Source organism: Neofelis nebulosa, chromosome 6, assembly GCF_028018385.1.
Source record: "Neofelis nebulosa isolate mNeoNeb1 chromosome 6, mNeoNeb1.pri, whole genome shotgun sequence".
Taxonomy (NCBI): domain Eukaryota; kingdom Metazoa; phylum Chordata; class Mammalia; order Carnivora; family Felidae; genus Neofelis; species Neofelis nebulosa.
Genome location: NC_080787.1, coordinates 137,146,010 through 137,153,322, shown reverse-complemented (window position 1 = coordinate 137,153,322; position 7,313 = coordinate 137,146,010). Strand labels below are relative to the sequence as shown.

Sequence of the window (7,313 nt, the reverse complement as noted above, 5' to 3'; positions counted from 1 at the left end):
TACGACGGAGAGAAGGTGGTAAGCTACAATAGGGATTTCATTTGTAAAAAGAATAGGAAGCAGCATGGAGTGGTTATCGGTTCATATCCTCCTGGACAGGAACACTGAGCAATCCTTGCCTTGTATGAGGAGTGAATGATTTAGTTGCTTATCTTGTAGAACCTACTCCTATTCTCTGGGACTATCTTACCTATCCTTTGTCTTTTGGGTTATGACAAAGATGGACAGTGGGGACAATTCTCTTTTGGGGCCTGTATCACCTTGGGAGCCTATCTCTGATATAAGAGCCTAGAGATTGCCCCAGGTTTGAATAAGAGCCCAACCTTTGGCTTGGGGCTTATTTGGAAATTCTGGTTACTGGGAGAGGGTTAAGGATTAGGTTTCCCTCAGATATCAGCTTTGTCTCCAGTGATGGCTTCTCCAGCCTGCATCCTACCCTAGGGCAGAGAATTTGATTTTTTTTTTTTAATTTTTTTTCAACGTTTTTTATTTATTTTTGGGACAGAGAGAGACAGAGCATGAACGGGGGAGGGGCAGAGAGAGAGGGAGACACAGAATCGGAAGCGGGCTCCAGGCTCCGAGCCGTCGGCCCAGAGCCCGACGCGGGGCTCGAACTCACGGACCGCGAGATCGTGACCTGGCTGAAGTCGGACGCTTAACCGACGGCGCCACCCAGGCGCCCCGAGAATTTGATTTTTAAAAATCTGATCAGGGTTTTTTTTTTTTTAATTCTTTTTTTTTTTAATGTTTATTTACTTTTGAGAGAGAGAGGAGAGAGAGTGTGAGTGGGGGAAGGGCAGAGAGGGAGACACAGAATCTGAAGCATGCTCCAGGCTCTGAGCTGTCAGCACAGAGCCTGATGCAGAGCTCGAACTCATGAATCTTGAGTTCATGACCTGAGCCGAAGTTGGATCCTTAACCGACTGAGCCACCCAGGTGCCCCCAATCTCCTCAGTCTTAATCAGGCTTTTACCAGTCTAGGAAGGAAAACCACTTACAGAGAGGGTTTCTTTCCAAAAAAAGCTATATTTCTTAAATTTTGTTTTTTCAGATTGGTTAGTTCTAGGCCAATCTTGTGTCTCTCCTGAGGGACTTTAATGAAAGTTGAACATTTCCTACTAAATCACTGAATATTGCAATTTTGGTTAGCACTTGAACTCTGCTACAACAGGCAATCATTTAACCAGCTATTTTGAGACTCTATAATAAGATTTACCAACTTCAGCCGTAGAAAAATGAGATTTTTCCTCATCGCTCTGCTTTCCTAGATGCAGTTCGTTCACTATTTTAAGACCCATCACGTACATGGCACCACTCCTAGCACTAAATTTTGTATCTGGTAGGATGCTTTTGGTTACAAATAATAGAATATCACTACAGTCTGGCTTAAATCATGATGGGAATAGATTGGCTCAGGTCACTGAGAGTGAAGAGGTGGGGCTTCGGGGGCAGTTCAGCTAGACGTCTCGCTCGGTCTTGTAGTTCTTCTTGTCCCTTCATCCTTATGGATCAGCCTCATGCTCAGGCTGGCTTCCCTTGTGGCCATAAGGTGGCTGCAGCTAAAACTCAATATGCACACGCCTGTCTCCAGGTCACGTGTGGTGGGATTAGGACAGCGGGCGTTTTTTTTCCCTTTATGGTTACACAAAATTCAGAGTTTCGCTCCAAGTGGATAGAATTAGATCACATAATCACCTCTGGTTAATAACTGTGTTTTGAAGGGTGGGTCTGTCTTGACAGACCCCGGCCAATGGTTTCTCACCCAGTAGCTGGGGTAGAATAACCCCAACGGATGCTGCCCGGCCGCCTGTCAATGCCTGAAGAGGTGGCCAGAAAAGAATAGATTCCATAAAGAGAAAAATAATAGTTGGCCTTGATTCATATTTTAGATGTAGACGAAATTACATACGATGTAAATGAAGCCCTTCTATTTTCAAGGGATTCCAAATGAAAATAAAAAAGGTATGAAAGTGATAATCTCCCCCCAACCCCGCCCCGCCCCTTTCAGGTCTTAGTGAGTATTTTTGTTTGTCTAAGCACGTCACAGTGTTAAAATGCGTGAATCTGAGTTTTTGAACTTTTCTGGTCTCCAGTAGGTAAACAAATAACACTTTAAACTTTACGGATGTTGCTATTTAACAGTATTTCTATACTTTTAAAAATAGCCGACAATCCGAGTAGTGAGTTCACACAACTGCTAAATCCCTAAGACCTTAGCAAGCACATCATTCTTGTATGATTGCATTACTGTATTAGTGCTCATGCTGTCATCACAACACGTGGCAAAATCCTGGGAACCAAAAGGTTAACTCTGGGGAACGAAAGTGCGTTTGACAGCTCCGTATTCACGAGAGCGATCTTGGGTTACCATTTTCAACGCTTCCCCTCTCTCTGCTTCTTTTTATTCCTAAATGATACAGCCTCAGCATGATAATCTACATAAAGCACTCCCCCCCATAATCATATTAAGATTAAGGAAAATAGGTATGAAACGTTTTATTTATGGTTAGCGACGGTGAGCAAAGAGGAAATAGGCAGGAGAATTTTTGTGACAGTTTACATGCCAACAAATAATCACACGGTTTAAAGTGTACTCCCAAAGCAGATTATACATTTTACGCATTTAATTATAATCATACTTTCCTCTTATCTGACATGAATATCTCCAATTTAAATATCAGCTTAATTGATGCCTATCACTTAATAATCATACTATGATCCAGGCCAATTATAACAATTCTTTCCTGTGAAACTACAGTTAGAAGAATGTCGAGTAGGAAAATGTTTAAGTCCTGACATAAAAATGGCTGTGATAAAACCAGGGGCTTTGAATTTCATGGTCCTTTAATACTGCCTTTGAAGTAATGAAAAACCCATTTTCCACCACTTGCTTCAAGGACTTCACTAATAACATCTTCCACAAAAGGCCGATCTTTTTTAAAGAAGGATATTGTGACGTTATTTTAAAGCATTTAAAATCATATAACAAACTTTCAGTGGAATTTCTTAGTCTACCTTTTTCATTCGCCCTAATGAAATACTTGTTAAACAGGTTACTCCATCTTAACCTTATGGAAATGATAATGACAGAGCATCCATTATTCAATTCAGTTCCAGAAATAAAGGATAACAAGTAGGGAGGAAGAATGTTATAAATAATCTAAAGAACTAGGAAAAAGGCTTTTCTTTTGGTCTAAACCTCAGGTTCACCTTAGGCGGCAGATTAATGGTGAGTTGATAGCCTGGTCGTCATCGCTGGTGGACATGTGACCTTCACACCGACCTCCCCTGTAGTGTGGCTGGCTGTGAACTTAGAAAGAGACCCGGCGGCGGAGAAATCACCAGGGCTTAAATGGGTCAACAGAATTGGCAGCAATCTTTGCGGACGTCCCTGTGTTAAGCTCTGTGCGTCCTGAATAAAGTCAGCCACATCAAGAAGTGGGATTTCGGAGACTCCTGGAACAGGGCTGTCTAATTAAAAAATGGTTCAAGATGAAGTTTCCCAGGAGCACGGAAATCCAAGGAGAAAATGAGCTTCTTCTTTTAACTTCAGATGAGATCTTTGGCTAGGAAACTGCAAAGGGTAATTATGCAAAATACACATGAGGACGCCACAGACTGTCTGGGCTGAGGGAAAAGTGACTGGTGACAGGCTTTGGGTTTGGGCGGCTCGTTTTCCTGGGAGGATCAGGTGCTGGAATGGGGTGTGATTCTAGCAAGTAACCAGTGGGGAATCAGGGGGCACCTACCCAGTCAGTGCTATGAATGAATGAATGAATGAATGAACTAAGTAAAATTCCATCTCTAACAAAAGACTTTCCTGTAGTAATGGCGGAGGGCAGAGCTATCTTCCCCTTTATCACACACGCTTCTCTCCCGCTTCCCTTCCTTTTCATGGGAAGAAGAATAACATCCAATTGTGAACCACACCGTCAGGACCTCAGAATAGTGCCTGGAAGATTCTTAGGCTAGCTAACCTCCTTATTGTTAGAAGCTGATTTTATCCATGTACAGATGCTGATGGTATTTTTTTTTTAACATTTTCATTTATTTTTGAGAGACAGACAGACAGAGCACGAGCGGGGGAGGGGCAGAGAGCGAGGGAGACACAGAATCCGAAGCCGGCTCCAGGCTCCGAGCTGTCAGCACAGAGCCCGACGTGGGGCTCGAACCCACAGACTGTGAGATCACGACCTGAGCTGAAGTTGGACACTCAACTGACTGAGCCACCCAGGCGCCCCTGATGGTATTTCTTAGAATGTCCAAATGGGGCGCCCGGGTGGCTCAGTTAAGCGTCTGACTCTTGATTTTGGCTCAGGTCATGATCTCACAATCTGTGGGACTGAGCCCCAGGTTGGGCTCTGTACTGACAGTGTGGAGCCTGCCTCGGATTCTCTCTCTCCCTCTCTCCCCCTGCCCCTCCCCTACTCACACATGCACTTGTGCTCACACGCTCTCTCTCTTAAAATAAATAAACTTTAAAAAAAGTCCAAATGGATGAACCAGCATAATATTTGTATCAATATAAGTGTTAAGAACTGTTTCCTAAATATTTCATGGCATTATTATTTCCTTGGAATCATTACATTCCACAAGACTGCCTTGGTCAGACCTAGTTTTATAATAAAATATAGAGTCTTATGTTCTAGACCAAACTAGATGAAACTTCAACTTGAACCATTTTTTAAATTAGCTGGCATGTAGCACTTCATGCCACAACAAATGACATAAAATGAGTCTTTGGAAAATGCCTCACATCTCTTCAAGGCAGGAATGTCTTTGAAAAGTCATCTCTTCTGCTGAAATTTGACTTGATTTCGTATTATTGTCTTCATTTTGCGACATTTGTAAAAGACGAACTACCTACAAACTATTTTAGACTTTTCCTGTTGGGAATGAGGGAGTGGTTACATCTGAGTTAGCAGGTGGGCACATATAAAAGACAAGATGGCCAGTTCATCTCATGGAACACAAAATCATAAAATTTTAGGGCTGAAATGGGCCTCAGAGAACATCTAACCCAAGTACCTCATTTAAAACATGAGAACAAAGAAGCCACCTAGGCCATATGCTTGTGAATTAGAAATGTGGTCATTAATAGAGTACAGTAATAGACACTATTTATATAGCTATATAATATGTAAAGCTTATATATAGCTAAAATAGTGGATACTATTTCAATACCTATGATGTAGAAGAGGCATTGAGCTGGCCATCTTGGCTGGTGACTTCCTGCTAAATTACACTAAGAATTGGAACCACGATGTTTTCCAGGTGTTAGCCACTCTTTTCACAAACATATGAAGGATCTAATCTTAGCTGCAATCACCCCATTTAATTTAAAGGGGGGAGGAATTCCGAAAATATTTTTTAAGTCAGAGAGTTTCTTTGAAGTTATATTCAAGACACAATTTTTTTTTTCAAGGCACATTTAATTTACTATCAGGAAGGCAATACAAAAGGCCCAGACGCAAATGAAGGAAACACATTCCCCCATTAACACCAAGCACGATGCCCTTTCAGTGTGTGCCTGTTGAATGCCATGGGGACTTAATTTCAGTACCGAAAAAAAATGCAGTGATTCTCAGCACAGCCAATGTCCTTATAGAACCTAGTAGTGAAATGAATGTTTATGACACCTCAGTTTCAACCTGAAGTCTCATAGAACACCTTTCTGTCTGCAGTCTTTAATAAGATTATCTACAGCACTAACAACCATTCAAAGAACAAACCATTGATTAAAACCACACTGACTTTAGGCTCAATCAAGTAATATAGAGCTCCAAACTAAATGGCTAAATATATGAACTGCTTATACGAACATCTATTATTTGATTCTCTCGTAACTATTAAGTTGGTTCTTAGCAAATAAACTCTTTAAAGACAAAATTCACCTCACTTGGGTTTTGATCCAATAGTTTAACAATCATCATGAAATCCACAGTCTTATGGGCAAAACGGATCTACAGTGTCTCTAGGTCACTATGCTCAAGGTTAAGAGCGAGGCATATTCCATTTTTCACATCTTATGGAATTTTATATGTTCAATTCATGATTTTTAATCTACGTTTACATTCCTCCCAACTGTCTGAAGACACAGTGTGCCACAGACTTAAGGCTTCTGTTTGTCCGTCTATTTTCTTCAAACAGAAACATTTCTCAAGTGTCCACACGTTCTAGAAGGGGAATTGTTTGGAGGCGGCCACTTCTTAGGAATAGTCCGACACCGTCAGGCCTCTGAAGCAAACGCTGAAACACAAGGTTCATCTGATAAGTTTTACGTGAACCGTTACAGGCTGGATAGTATAAGAATGCGATTTTTTTTTTGGCTCAAAAAGTCTGAGTTGGGGTGTGGAAACGAATATTTGGCTGTCCTGCCACTGCTTCCTCCCTGTGGGACTGTCATGGAGGTCTTGACTGGGGAGTACGATTTGTTTACCTACTAGGAGTAAACTTCCAGGCACTCAGTTCATTTTGGGCTTGCTCTGGTTTGCCTTTAGTCTGTTCTGGTTCACCTTTCATTTTTAGGAAAAACAAGCGGATCACTGGGTCTACCCTTGTTGATCTCAGTTGGGCAGCACTCTGCTGCTGGACTCGCCCGAATTAATAGATTTGAGCGCTACATGCTACTTCCTGCTCCTTGCTTGTCAGTCGTATTACAAGGATGTCTTCCCTGTGAGCAGACTCTTGTGTCTTTAGTTTTTCTTCAGATTCCCTTAACCCCAGTTACCTCACTGGGACTGAGGTCTGTGTGCCCGCCCTCCAGAGCTTGGACATATGCTTCCGATTGTCTCCATTGGAGAATTAACTCATCTCAGGCCGTAACTTTGAAGTGTGTTTCACTCAAACCTTTTTGGGAAGAGATTCCTCGTTGGTCATCTTGAATCCTCTCTAGACAGAGTCCCCACGGGTACCACTGGTCACACAGGCCAAGGCGGCCCTTCCCACTCACCCAGGCCACCAGCCCATGCTACCGCTACCCCTACAATGCCCCTCGCGCCACAGCCCCGGTGCTCCCCTTTATTTGCTAAGATGTAATTGCTGAGAAGGAAGATTATTTATAGTCTTAAGGCTAATCATTGTTATCCTCAAATTTTTCCTGTAGTGGAACTCAAAAATATACTTAGCTATTCTGCTTTTGTCTAAGAATATGGAGAATACAAGTAGTAGAGGAAGCCTGAGTTCACCTACATAATATTTGAGGTTCTCTAAGTAAAAATGCTCTGTGGGATATAACTGGCTAAGTTTTCATGACTGGGCTCAGAGGTGGTGGTTGGGGAGGTAACAGCTATTTTAATCAAGAGACATGATGC

General features: G+C 42.2%; 1 pseudogene; it reads right to left on the bottom strand.

Moving 5' to 3' along the window:
• Nucleotides 1-6,086: 6,086 nt before the first annotated feature.
• Nucleotides 6,087-6,879, bottom strand: LOC131513527 (pre-mRNA-splicing regulator WTAP-like; annotated as a pseudogene).
• Between the last annotated feature and the right edge of the window lie 434 nt (nt 6,880-7,313).